Source organism: Artibeus jamaicensis, unplaced genomic scaffold (assembly GCF_021234435.1).
Source record: "Artibeus jamaicensis isolate MK-2021 breed Jamaican fruit bat unplaced genomic scaffold, CSHL_Jam_final contig_402, whole genome shotgun sequence".
NCBI lineage: Eukaryota > Metazoa > Chordata > Mammalia > Chiroptera > Phyllostomidae > Artibeus > Artibeus jamaicensis.
In genome coordinates, this window is record NW_026521818.1 from 3,724,643 (window position 1) to 3,738,038 (window position 13,396).

Genomic DNA, 13,396 nt, shown 5'->3' on the forward strand with positions numbered 1-13,396 from the left:
TCCATATAAATTTTTGAAGTGTTTGTTCTATGTCTGTGAAATATGCCATTGGTGCTTTAATAGGTATTGCATTGAATCTGTATATTGCTTTGGGTAGTATGGACATTTTGATGATGTTAATTCTTCCAATCCATGAACAAGGTATATGTTTCCATTTGTTTTGTGTCTTCCCTGATTTCTTTCTTCAGTGCTGTGTAGTTTTCTGCATACAGGTCATTTCAAATTAATGTTTTCATATATGTACTATTTTAAAAGGTACATGCAGTAAAGTTCACTCTTTAGTATATAGTTCTCTCAGTTTTGACAGATATTGCAAGTCATGTGACCACTGTCACAATCAAAATCCAGCACTATTACTTCAACCCACAAAGCTTTTTTATTCTACCTTTTTGTTGTTGACCTGTACCCTTGGCCCCTGCAACTACTGATCTTTTTTCTGTCCTTATCAGTTTGCCTTTTCCACAGTGTTATGTAAATAAAATCATAAAGTGTGTGCAGCTGACAGGTGAGCCTGGCACTTGTGTTTCAAGTGGTTAGGCAGTTCCTAAAAGCAGTATGTTGGGTTGTTTCTACATTTGTTTGCCACACTTTATTGGGAAAGAAACACCTGGCCCAAAGGGCTGCAAACAGTCATGGTACTCATGGTGTAGCAGGCAGTTTGAACTTTTCATCAGTTTCCCTTCCCCACCCATCATAAGGGAAGACTCTGTTCCTAGCTTCTAAGGTTGTCTGCTATGTAAACATCTTTAGAAGATAGTCCAAAATTAGTTAAAATGCCATGGACAGATTCCTTCTAACACTGTGTTTTGTCATATAATTCTGGGTCATCTCCAGCTTTCTCCATTTCAAGATGTCCACAATACTCTCTTTTTCCATTTGTCCTTATTTATTCCATTAATATGGGGGGAGGGAGGCTGTGGAGTTCTCTTGTAGTTTCAGAAGTTCTTGCTGCTGAGCAGTTCCACTTGATCAGGGGTACCAGTTGGGGTAAATGGCAAAGAAAAGCAACAGAAAAACACCAATATTTCCTCCCATCACTTTTGGGACCACCGGTTGCCTTTTCCTCTTCCATTTTGGGGATTTTGTTGCCTCCCTCATTGCCACCACCCTTCTGATCTATGACTGCAACCACTTTCAGGAAGAGAAGGCCTGGGAGTGAAGAACGGGGGAAATGGAGGGAGATGATCTCTCTCCACTCTCTGGCTCATAATTGAGGCGTATTTTTCTGGTCTCCTGGCCAGAAAGCAGGGATTCTTTCCGGTTTTTTGTGCCCTTTCCTGCTATGTATTTCTTTTGTGAGTTCTCCTTGGGGTCAATGTCAGGATACAATAGAAAAAAAATAACCAGGAAACTCACACTTGCTATGTGTTTTTACAAGTTTTTCATCTCCTCTCCAGTCTGCCTGCCATTTGTATCTTTTCAGTTTTCTCATATAATTGGCTTTTCTGTTTTGTCCAAAATTTTGTTGTCGTCAGTAGGAGAGATTGATGGTAGTAGGAATTCCATCTTGTTTGTTACTGAAGTTACCATTCAAATTATTTTTTAAGTAATTAATACTTTTGTATTTTGAAAAAGATTCTAGAGAATTCTTTGTAGGTTCTCCTTTTGTTAGTTTGTTTTAAAATATACATTGTTTCAAACATTATATTTGAAATATATGTAGAGAATGAAATTATAATATCTATATGAAAACTCCTTTTAATTTTTTTCAAACATTATACCATACTTGAAGTGTTTTAGAAATAACAGTTGTAACAATATGGATAAACTTGAAGCCCTCCTTGATTCTATTCCTTTTTTTCTACTCCTAGTGTTGCCCACTTCTCTGATTTATTTTCCCTTTAATTTGTGTTCTATAACAGTACTATGATATTTGCACTGGACACATGCTGTGGTTGTTTTTGGGTTTTTTGGATATTTTATATTTGTTGCATGTTTTTCAATTTTTATAGAACTTTATCATTCTACCACTTGATTTTTTTACTGGACATTTTTTTAAATTGTATTTGCCCATGTTGTTGTGTAGCTCTGGTTGATTTATTTAAACTGGTTTTAATTTTTAAATCAGCTTAAATTTTATGGATCCAACATAATTATACATTTTCCTGGTCATGAATATTTTAATATTTTTATTTTTGTTTTGATTTTAATTTTCACTAACACAAACAATGTGTAAAGAGCATCCTGTGTAGCTGTGAGATGGGTGTGAGAGTTTCTCCTGTGATTCACACCTGGAAGTGGAGCAGTAAGAGGAAAGGGTGTGCACATTCTTAGTTTTGTTAGACATTGCTGAGTGTTTGTGCTGATTTATAGTTCTATTCGTAGGGCAAAAAGAGTTTTTATTCCCCATCATCTGAACCATACTTACTATTTTTGCCATTTTGACACATAGTTTCAGTTGTATCCCCATAATTACTGGAGAAATTAACCCTTTTTCCAATATGTATTGCCTGTCTTGGTTTTCACTATGACTTGCATCTTTGTTGTTGCACGCTGGGTTCTTCGATCTAGTTTTAGTTCCTTTTACTAAGAGGAAATCCTTTGCTCTAACTTCTAATTCTAGACACATAACACACAGACGCACAGCAGGTTTGCAGCATCAGCCCTACTTGCCGATTTATGTGTCTGTTTTTTTTTAAGTATTTATGTGTTTTGTTTCTGAGTTCAGCACAACTTTTTTGATCATTTCTTTTTATATTTTACCTGTCACTGCTCTGTGTTTGAGGCAGGAGTGGTACCTTCAGAATTAATTCATTGTTTCATCTTGAAACTATGTTTTCACAAAGGTGATGAATAAATAAATTATGTGTAAGTTGATTGAGACTTTATCTAAATTGGCTTGGGATAAAAACACAAACGTGAGATTGATAAATATGCATTAAAATGTAAAACTTCTGTATATCGAAAGTCATCAGAAACAAAATTTAAAATTATCTGCAACAGATATGGCACACATGAACTTAATATGTAGAGTGCATTTATTCTAAGAAAAACAAACTCACTCTCTAGTAGAAAAATGGGCAAAGAAAAAAATAATTCATGAAAGAAAACCGGATAGAAAACATGAAATATTTAACCCCAGTATTCAAAGAAGTGTACATTAAAAAGCAATTACACTCTGTCTTTTCCTATCAAATTGACAAATATTGGAAAATAATGAATGCCATCGCTCATGAAGAGATGAGGGCATGAGCACTCTTATTTTCTGCTGATGAAAGTGTAAATCACTACAACTTTTCTGAATGACAGTTGGACCTGAGATTTCCAGCACTGTGCTGTGCAGTACTAAATAGCCACTAGCCATGCAGGCTATGTACATTAAATATTTCCTCAGTCTCACTCACCACACTGTAAGTGCTAAATAGACACATGCGGCTAGTGGCACTATGTTGCACACAGCAGACACAGAACATTTCCATAATCACAGAATTGTTATTGGTTATCAGTCAGTAGTTTGAAGATATACATATCCTTCTCTCCAATAATTCTACTTCTAGGAGTGTGTATCAAGACATATTAGAAGTTTAGGGATCTTCATGGAATTATTGAAAACAGTAGTTAAAAATTTGGAAATAATCCAGTGTCTTCAAAAGGAACAGATACTGATGATAAATTCACATAAAATAATGTTCTGCAGTCTATTAAAAGATTTTTTTGCATTAGTTAATATGGTAATATGATCATAGTATGCTTTTAGCTGAACAAACAGGCCATACAACATTACTTACAGCATGGTTATAAATTTTTTCTAAAATATTTTAAAATTTATATTGCAAAGTATTGTAGAGTTGCCTTTTTTGCAATATTTTTTTATCAGACACACATGATTTATAGTCACAAAATATGAAAAATCAAAAATACATTGGTTTTGGATCTGATTGTGAACCTCGTGAAGTAATTAGTATTGTGGCCATTTTAGGTGGTTAGTTTCATTTGAAATTATGTCATTGGCTGTTATTATTTATATATTTACTATCATATTGTGTACATATGAGTACACATGTGTGTGTGTGTGTGTGTGTGTGTGTGTGTGTGAAGGCCCTTGTAGAAAGCAAAATTCAACCCAGATGGCTTTAATAAGAGATTTTTCAAAACAAAAAAACTATTGATAGAATCATGGGTAGGATTAAGGGGGCAAACTAGGGGTGGTTAGTTTCCTAGACACTAAGCATAGTCAGAAAGCATTACTATTCCTAGCAATAAAGGGAGAGAAGGAGGAAATAGTTAGCAGTACAATAGTTACCATTATGTACTGGTGCTTTACAGGTGGAGCTTCCCAACAAAAGCTTAAATCCTGAGGATATGTTGCAACTGCTGGAAACACCGAACCAAACCAGAGAGTAGTGGGAAAGGAACACCCATATGTGTTTGCTTTTACCCTTGCATCTTCTAATAGAATCTAATTGGAAGTCCATCAACTCCCTTCAAAATGACCTCTGAGGAGTCAGCTTTGTGATACACAAAGCAGAGTAGAATGGATCAGAGAGTAGAAAAGGCTGGAGGGGGCGGAAGGTTGGCAAATGGAGAAAATAACCATTTGTGTGTGTGTGTGTGTGTGTGTGTGTGTGTGTGTTCATTCATACCTACTCACATGACACGTATATCTGCAGTACCTTAACAGTTGTATATCTGCAGGCTGTTAATGGTTGCTATTATATTTACATGAAATGGGAAACATACATTTAAGCATTTATCATCTTTTTGTGGGAGATTCCAGCATTTATATATACTCAGACACAAACATATACATATGCACAAGATGTTTAAGTTCCAATAATCAGAATATGATAAAGTGGTTGGAAAAGAATGCTGGTCTGGACAGGGGACTTCAAAAGAAATACCAAGAGAAACTACAGGAAACACATTATTTTAGTTACACGTGCTCTTTCACACAAATGAAACTGTAGCAAACAATATTTTTATAATTGCAATGTTTTATTTAACCTAATATATACCAAATGTTAATATTTCACCAAGTAATTAACATAAAGATTTAAAACATTTTTATTGTTGTTCAAGTGCAGTGTCTCCATTTTCACCCCACCCCCTTTGGCTTTCCCAGGTGTTCTTCATACATGTTCCTTGATGGCCCCCCCTCTTATCCCCTATGGCAAACAGAATTTAAATATCCCTCCAGTTGAAATCCCTAAAAGCAAAAGCTCTGTCTTCTGCCTTCATGTCTACCCTTTTATATGTTGTAAACTGTCTAGGAGTTGTCATTCACCGTAAGAATCAGTGAATCAGTCATCTCATCTTAACTAAATATTTTTCCTCTCAACCAGAGTATAACTTAAGACAAATTCATGTTTTTAAGGAGACCACTTTTAGCACAATTAATTGAATGAAAAACAAACTGTAAATACTTTGAAATTGTTATTTTTTTAACCAGTATTCATTCAGATGTACTCTAAGATCACCTCATGAGTCAGACAGCACCAGCGTTAAGCTCATTTTATAAATGATGATTTTGCCTCTTGGAGAGGTTCAACGATTTTTCTTTTTCTTTCTACTCCTCCATATGAGATAGTGAAATGGCGAAAGCTATGAAGAGTTTTCACTGAGCCGTAAGCAAGATATTGCTTTCACCTGTGCTGAAAAGCAGCTCTCTTAGGTATTTTTGTTTTGTTTGTAGCCACAGGAAAGTGGAGGAAGGGGATTGCTATTTACATGTAATTTTTAAAGATGAGGAAAAATTGTAATCTAGGTTTCTTTTTGAACAAGTCTATTTTGTTTTACTTTGTAATTCAAATGTCCCCTGAAATTAGACTAAAATAAAACTATTTCTAAACTTTACCATTTTCCCAAGCTCTTAAAATTTCAGTTTCTTCAACCTTAGCAGATTATCTTGCTTTCTTCTCCTACTACAAATGTGGAGAAGAAATTCTTGTGCATGCCTACCAACGATTATTTTTTCCTGTTCTACCCTCCATCTTCCTCCTTTATCCCAGCTCACTTCCACTCACCTCACCTGGTTCTTTGGTTTTCATTTTCTGTGGTTAACTCACTGTTATGGGCTGCATATTTGTGGCCCTAACCCTCAATGGGATGATACTAAGAGGAGGGGGCCTTTGGGAGGTAATTAGGTTTATTTAAGAGCCTGGGGGTGGAGCCTCCATGGTGGGATTAGTGTCCTTATAAAAAGGAGAGAGGCAAGCTCTGTTTCCCTGCCCTGTGAGAAAGCAGCTAGAAGGCGCTGGTCTACGAGCCAGGTTCTTACCAGATACCAGCCGCTGTATCTGCTGGCACGCCCAGAACTGTGAGATATAAAATTTTTCTGTTTTTTAAGCCACCTAGTTCATGCTGTGTTGTTATAGCAGTTCAAATTAAGATATTTATCAGCCTTGTTCCATCTCTCCTCACCTCCCTTGGGTCTTTGATATCAGTTTTCTTTAGTTTTAGAAAATAGTTTTATTTTCCCCTTACAGCCTTTTCTTCAGCCATTCTATCTTTATCTCAAACAGTAACAGCCAAAGCTTTCATTCAACTAGTCTGCCCCTTCAGTTTTTTAAAATAGCTCATGTCTTTCCCTTTTTATAAAGTAACCTATCAGAGTAATCTGTCTAATTGCATCAATTTTTCTCATCAAAAAAAGGCTGGTCTTCTACCCTGCCCACTTTACAGAAATTGAACTTTTAAGTGTCTGAGATGACTTCCCAGCTTCATGACCTCTTCTCAGTCAGCCTATTTGAAACTTCTGCTACTCTTTGAAAATTCTGACTTTTTTAATAGAAACTATCTTCTTTGCTTTTTGCTTCTTGCAGGATGCAGTCCTGTTGGTTCTTGTGTCAGTTATTTCTGTGTAATACACCCCTGAAAACTTTGTGTCTTAAGACAGTGTTTTATTTCTCATGATTGTGTGTTGACTAGGCAGCTCTGCCGATTTAGCCTGGGCTCACTCGTGTTTGCATTCAGCTGACAAATTAAGGGGTGGGCTCAGCTGAGACAGCTTAAATGGCTGTTTTTCTATCCTAGTCTTCTTCACATCATCATGATTTTAAGGTGATGCTCTAAGATGTTGAAGATAGAAATTTTAAGGCTTTTGGGGGTCTAGATTTTATAACTTTTGCACAGTGCCACATCTGCCACAATCTGTTGCTACAATCCCAGCCAAGATTCAAGGTGAGGAAGAGACTCCATGTGTGGATGGGAGAAAGAGCAAAGTCTCATTTCAAAGGAGCAGACACACTTGGATTGGATATTAAACAGTCTGCCGCAATTCTTAACTTTTGAAAACCTACTTTCAGTTTTTAATTTTCACTCTCCATTTCTATTCCTCTTTACATGGTTTGTGCTCCTCCCACTCTCTTACTAGTCTCATAAGCTTCTGACTGATAATTATTAAGGATCAACACCTGGATTTGGGTGTCCCAAATTAAAATAGCTCAAACAGAATTCATTACCTTCATTCCTGACCCCACATCCTTGACTTCTCTTCTGGATTTTATGTCTTGATTTATGACATTTAATTATCACCTGCATTTATGCAACTAAATTTTGGGGCTATCTTTGCTCATCTCCAGGGTCCAGTTACTCATGTAGTTACGCTGCCTATAAATCTTAAACATTTGCCCACTTTCATTTTATACTCCAAGATGTTATTCAGGTTTCTGTGTTCTCTTTATTTGTCTATTATTATTGTAATGTTTTTGAGTTTTGAACATTTATTTTTGACACAAATAATATGAATTTATTTTGAAAAAGGAGAAATGGATATGCAAAAACAAAAAATTCTTCTGTGTTCTAGGGGCTTAATCCATAATGCTTATATAACACATACTTTATAGTACTTTTCTGCTGTGAAGATGTCTGTGATTGTGATCTTCTAGGCTTGCTAAAATGCTTAGCAGATTAGGTTAGTAAAGGTAATGATTTCACCAGAGATAGTGTTCGAATGGATCAATACCACTCTGCTGGGTTCACGATTAAATGAAGAGAGAATGGCTATGGAGAAATGGGGAATGGATTATTTGGTTGGCTTTTCATAGCAGAGGCAGCAACATTGCCTTCTGTTGCCTGGCACCTTTGATGCGTGCCAGTTAAAATTTCGTTTACTTATTTTGAGGCGAAATCTACAACCCTGCTACTAATTTAGTCCTTTGCGGAAGGTACTCATATATGCGATCCCTTGCCTCTTTAATTTGTTTCAAAGTAAATGTTTTATTTTTAAAAGTCATTTTTCTTCATGTAATATACTTTTCAGAAAGTCTTTCTAAAGGTCACTTTCCTTGAACCCTGTGTGGCGTTATTGGTGATGACACTACATCGAAAGTGTGCTTAGCACTCGATATTGGAGAGGTTTGCTCTGTGAGAGACAGGTGTGTCTTGATACGAAATTAAATGAATGCGGAGGAGGAGATGAAAATAAACACTAACTATAATTTCCTTTGAATTGTATGAAGCGTTTTTTTCCTCCTCTTTTGCTTTTGCTAAAATGAGGAAGAAAAAAATTCCATAAGGGTAAATGGTAGAAAAGTCTATAAGAATATGATGTATAATGAAATAAAGAAAAATAAATGACGCAAGTCTTACTTGATAGATTTAAAATGACAAAAGCAGGGGACTGTAGAAGGGAAGACTCTCTTTGCATACTTAAAGCCCTGATTCTCACAGTGCTGAACATGTGGAGGCAAATAATCTGTTTTTAGAGTACTGATCGTGGAATGTGAAGTGCATTTTCAGACTTTAGTGTTATCTTTGTTCTTAAAGTAATATTTTTAAACATCGATTTTTTTAGGTGCTTGGTCAATAAGTTTATTTCTTTGTCTGAAAATCTTCAGAGAAAATTGTGGTCTGGTTTATTAGCTCTCAGCAGCCTGTTCTGAGGTCTGAGGAAGCTTGTCATCTGGGCTACCCAGTCTTTCTTCTGGGCGAGAGACATTTTGGGATGTTCCTGCCTCTTTCTAACTTCTTTCTGAGGCTCCTTCTCATAGACTGAACTTTCTCATATAGCAGCGTGAGCTTTCTCACACATCTCTTCCATCATGTCTTGATGTTACATTGTTCTTATATACACTGAAAGAATCGTGTCTTGTAAGCATCTTCATTCTCTTCTATCAGGTGATGCATGCAATCTGCAGTGTTCTGACCCCCGATGTGTTTCCAATGGATTTCTGCTTTAGATTCCTTGCTTTCTGAATCATAACTAGGGAATCGTTGGTACTGTGAGGGATAGACAAGCCTCCCTCCACAGCTCGCTTCAGGGGCCCCAGAATTTTATTTCTAGTAGTAGTTCTACAAAGCCCTGTAGACCTAATAGCATAGCAGGTGAAGGCACCAGGATGACCATCAGTGCTTTCCACATTGTCCTCATCTCCAGTCACCTCCATTGGGCCTTCCCAGAGCTATCCAGGAGCAACCTATTGAGATGCTTGTGGGCCAGCAGCGGCCTGTACAGTGTGTCACAGCATAATTTGTCAGGCCAGCCTTCACACCTTACTTTGGGGGTTCATGAGCATAAGCTGCACTAACTGTCACATCTCCTTTTACACGGGCATAAGAAATCTGGCAAGTGATATCTCCATGGGTTACGCGAACTATCATCCTGTATTTGGGTGTGTCATACTTATTTTCATCCCAGATGACCAAGGGTTTCTGGGCAAAGTAATCAGTTTTACCCTGTCATCAGCTTCTAAATTTCACTTGGTATCTTTTGAAGTAGGCCTTACTTTTGACAACTTTAACAAACCCCAGTCTGTGGAAGGAATACTCACACCCATATCTTAACACAGATCTGCAAACCCAGCATAGCTCTGAGTGGTAAAATGGCCCAAGTGCTGATTTTTCTTTTTGAAACATTGATTCTTAAAAGAACATTTTGTTCTGACATCTCTGTAAATGTTAATGTGAAAGCATGATATTGTGTCTCCAGGAATAATGTCAGACTCAATCTGGCTACAGGGAAAAGCTGCTCTTGTTGTCTGATAGTCGTGTGGACCCTGGGTCTGTGTGTACACGACATCATCAGCTCATTGGCTCTAACACAGCGGTACAGCATTTTTGTGAAAGCAACATCTGCTCGCCCTTTTGCAGTCATCACGGTGGTGTCATTTCCATTTATAAGTATTCTCTATTGAAGACTTTTTACAACTATGCTGTATCAGTTTCCTTTGTCATAAAACATGAAATACCAGTTCTTGGAATCAAATAATTTTTCTTTGTCTTTAAAAATGGACTTTTAGAGAAATTAAGAGTGGTTAAGATGTCAATGGAGAGGCAAATTCTTGACTTTCTTTTTCTAGCAACAGTTGGAGGGAGCATACATTCATCCCTTCACTTTTGCAAAATTAATAGCCCACCCTTTATGTGATAGCTTCTTGATATACTCTGGAACTATAGATAAGCCTCTGCCTTCAAGGAGCTCCCAGTTGACCAAGGAGCCTGAAAAATAAACAGGTAATTATACTACAAGGTGACAGGTGATAATATAAGCTTGGACAGAGAACTAAGGAGCACTGAGGCAGGATTGGTACATCATACCTGGGGGAAGCAGAAAGTATTATAATATGGTAATTTAGGATGAAGGGAAGTCATAAGCAAAACTATATTTTTAAGCAGAAATGTGGTTTTCTTACTGTAAGTGAAGCCACCTTCAATATCAATTACATATGTGATTTGCTTTCTTTACCTTTTGGTATCCTTGAATGAAAGGGAATATTTACATTTCTTTCACTTCTCTTGGAGGACTGGGCCACAGGATCCCTGTGAGTGGACAAAGAGAATATAGACACTGTGAGCTGAGAAAGTCCTTTTTTTAAAATTGAATTTGTTGGGATAATAGTGATTAATAAAATTATGTAGGTTTAAGTGTACAATTCTATAGTACATCATTTGTATAGTGTATTGTGTGTTCATCCAAAGTCAACTCTCTTTCCAACACCACTTATGCCCTCTTTTTACCCTGTTCTGCCTCCCTGCACCCCCTATGCCTCTTGTAATCACCATAGTGTTGTCTATGTCTATGCGGTTTTTGGGTGTTTTTCCCTTGGCTAATCCCTTCACATTTTTCACCCAAACTCCCCACTCCCTTCCCCTCTGACAGTTATCAGTTTTTTATATCTATGAGTCTGTTCCTACTTTGTTTATTTGTTCATTAGATTCTGCATCATACAGTATTTGTCTTTCTCTGACTGGCTTATTTCACTTAGTACAACACTCTCCAGGTCCATCTACGATATCATAAAAGGTAAGATTTTCTTCTTTTTAACAGTGGAGTTGTATTCCACTGTGTAAATGTACCACAGCTTTTTATTCACTCATCTACTGATGGGCACTTGGGTTGTTTCCAGATCTTGGCTGTGGTAACTAACACTGCAGTGAACATAGGGGTACATATGTCCTTTCAAATTCAGATTTCCGGTTTCTTCATATATATTCCCAGCAGTGGAATTGCTGGGTCATGAGGCAATTCTGTTTTTAATTTTTCCGAGGTGTCTCCACAGGGTTTTCCACAGTGGCTGCACCAACGTGCATTCCCATCAACAGTGCAGAAGGGCTCCCCTTTCTCCACATCCTTACAAGCACTCGTTCGTTGATTTGTTAATGATAGCCATTCTGACAGATGTGAGGTGATATTTCATCGTGATTTTAATTTGGATTTCTCTAATGATTAGTGACCTCAAGCATGTTTTCATGTCTGTTGGCCTTCTGTATGGCTTCTTTGGAGAAGTGTCTATTCAGGTCCTTTGACCATTTTTAAATTGGGTTGTTTGTCTTTTGAGTATTAAGTTGTATAAGTTCTTTATAAATTTGGGATATTAACCCTATATCAGATGTATCGTTGGTAAATATGTTCTCCCATTCATTAGGCTGTTTTTTCATTTGGTTGATGGTTTCTTTTGCTGTGCAAAACTTTTTAGTTTGATGTAGCACCATTTGTTTATTTTTCCTTTGTTTCCTTTGCTCAAGGAGATACATTAGAAAGAATAAAAGAAAGCCCTTTTCCAGGCGTCCTTTTCCCTTCTATCTAGGGACTGAGTTGTAATAAGTATGTATGGTACCTGATGGGTACTTGATATATAACGGTGATCACTTCATAAGGTGTATAAATATCTAATTTTTCATCTGACACTACTTTAAAACATATTGATGATAATGAGATAGCTTTTTATCAAGATAATCATGCAGAAAAAGTTCTAACAAAGCTGCATTGTTCTAAAACTATTTTAAAATATTTTTTTTTGGAATTGGCTTAATAACTTTTTAAATAACCTAAAATCAGTCTTCTTTTCAGTCAAATAATTTTTCACCAAGTTTGACCACCTACCACACTACCAGATTTAACTGTTAATGATTGTCTTTATGAAAAATTAAATCTACTTATAGAGGTTGATAATTGATTGACATTGAAAATGTTCTCAAAGCAGATTTTAAAATGGATTCCCAAACTTGTTTTGAGCAAGATCAGTATTTGTGGAATAAGTTTGTTTTGAAATTGTGCTTTAAAAAAATTAGTAATAGTATTTTATGGTCATGTATAATAGATCCTAAATTTGGTTATATCTTGATTTTTTACCACAATTATAAAAATAAAATCAAAATTTCTATGTATAAGTCTTCCAAAGGCCAACTTAAACAAGAAAGAAGCCAACATTCTTTTACTTTTAGTTACATAATAAACAGCTATTTCATCAAATTATTATTTTTTGAGATCAGGTAAGAAAGTAATCTGTAGTTTTACAACTATATTCAGGTTATAGTTTTCTTCTTAATGACCTGGAGAGGCTTTTCTGTTACCAAATTTAACTTGCTGGAAACCTTTCCTGAGTAAAGAACTGGATGTGTAAGAAAGATTAATTATGTTTTATCCAGCTGTTATATATCCCTGTGAGTTCTGGCTTAGAATCTGTTTCCGCACTCTGCTTTCTGACTTTATTTATGCAGCCAAGACTTCACATGTAGAAATTGCATTCTTGCTTTCATGAACACTGTGAAGAAATCTTAAAGTTGGCTTTCAGCCACTTTACAAGAGAAAATGCCTTCTTACTGATGAAATAACTCTTTCTGTTTATCTTAACATGTTGGATAACTGCAATGAAATAATTGGGTGAAAAGTTTTGGCATTTTCTTCTGGGCTTGACTTGGTACCACCAGAATATGTTTAAATGATCCTCTTTGATTTGGTACTGCTCTTCATGAAATGAAGTTTTTATTACTTGCAACGCATGAAGTCCATCATGGTATTGGTATACTTTTTACTGAGAATTAAGGGACCGTTTTGCCTTTATTCTCCTGTAAATTCAAATTACTTTAAGTGTTTTGCTTCACATAGCAAGCAGAATGATTCTAGTGTTACTTTACACTCTGTTTTCATAAATGCCAAAATATTTCATACTCACCTCATCATTTAGATTGAGAGACAAATGAATTTTTTTTTTTTTTTGCTGCACTCAGTGTTATC

General features: G+C 36.2%; 1 protein-coding gene and 1 pseudogene across 5 annotated transcripts in view; one reads left to right on the plus strand and one right to left on the minus strand.

Annotated features, from left to right (window-relative positions):
* FER (FER tyrosine kinase) overlaps positions 1–13,396 on the plus strand; it is a 411,880-nt gene that overhangs the window by 246,190 nt on the left and 152,294 nt on the right. The window lies entirely within an intron of this gene.
* LOC119044343 (60S ribosomal protein L5-like) lies at positions 8,774–10,033 on the minus strand (annotated as a pseudogene).